The sequence below is a fragment of the Arachis duranensis genome, chromosome 4, assembly GCF_000817695.3.
Source record: "Arachis duranensis cultivar V14167 chromosome 4, aradu.V14167.gnm2.J7QH, whole genome shotgun sequence".
NCBI classification, from domain to species: domain Eukaryota; kingdom Viridiplantae; phylum Streptophyta; class Magnoliopsida; order Fabales; family Fabaceae; genus Arachis; species Arachis duranensis.
The window spans coordinates 21,167,855-21,168,890 of record NC_029775.3 but is presented as its reverse complement, the minus strand read 5'-3'; positions in this window follow the sequence as shown (position 1 = coordinate 21,168,890).

The following is a 1,036-nucleotide window of genomic DNA, read 5'->3' as shown; positions in this document are numbered from 1 at the left end:
AGATTAACATAATAATTAAACTTTAAAGATACAATATTGTATGTTGTAACATCAAATTTAAAAATTAATATAGTCTAAGATAATGAAAGCATGCTATCTTAGTATCTTATATGGGAAAGTTATTTTGATTTGGGGCTAGATGAATAGGAAACCGAATGGACTATAAGCTTTCTAAACTTGAAGTGTAGTTGTGTACTTACTACTTAGTGCCCAAAAAAAAAAAATTGATGTGTACTTCTTTTGTGAGTAATCTACTAATCTCTCTGAATTTGAATACTCATGCTTATTTATCCAAGATAAAATAAAATATTTTTCAGCTGCTTGCCTCACCACAAAAAATTTCAGTCTTTGTAGTTTGTGTCAGTAGTGGTTCTATTCTTATAGGTTAAGGGGAAAAAAAAACCCGGAACTATTGTCACAATACTCTTCAATTGTTAGAAATTGAGTCAACAATCTCAAGTGCTAAAACAAAGTAGCACCATATATGACAACAAACTCAATTGCATAGTGACGGAAGCTGTCTTTTTTTAATTTTAATTTAATCTCTTGTTTTTATAAAATTCTAAAACCAAAAAAATTTAATTATTTTGTTCATCTCTATAATTTTGTCAAATTTTTTATTAGATTTTTACATTTTTTCTTTTATTTAAATTTCTAAATCAATATTTTTTTTTGTTAATTAGATTCCTCATGACAGCGAACATTACAAAAAACGTTAAGAAAGAGTAAATTTACTATTATACTTATCGTTTATCCTATACAAATCACTTATACTCAATAGGATTTTGACTCTCCTCGCCTCTCCCTAATCTTTCTCTTCCTCTATTTGCTTCTCATACGTTGTGAATACTCATGGATTTAAGCCAACTATCTTCAGAAAACTCTAGCTTCAAAAGCTTGATCAAGAGAAGATACTTTTATTTTTGTGGCGAGACAGTTGTTGTTATGTCTTCTTTGACAGTGACAAGTCATGGAAGGAAGTATGTTACTTGTGGGAGGATGCCAAAATGTAACTTCTTTGATTAAATTGATGATA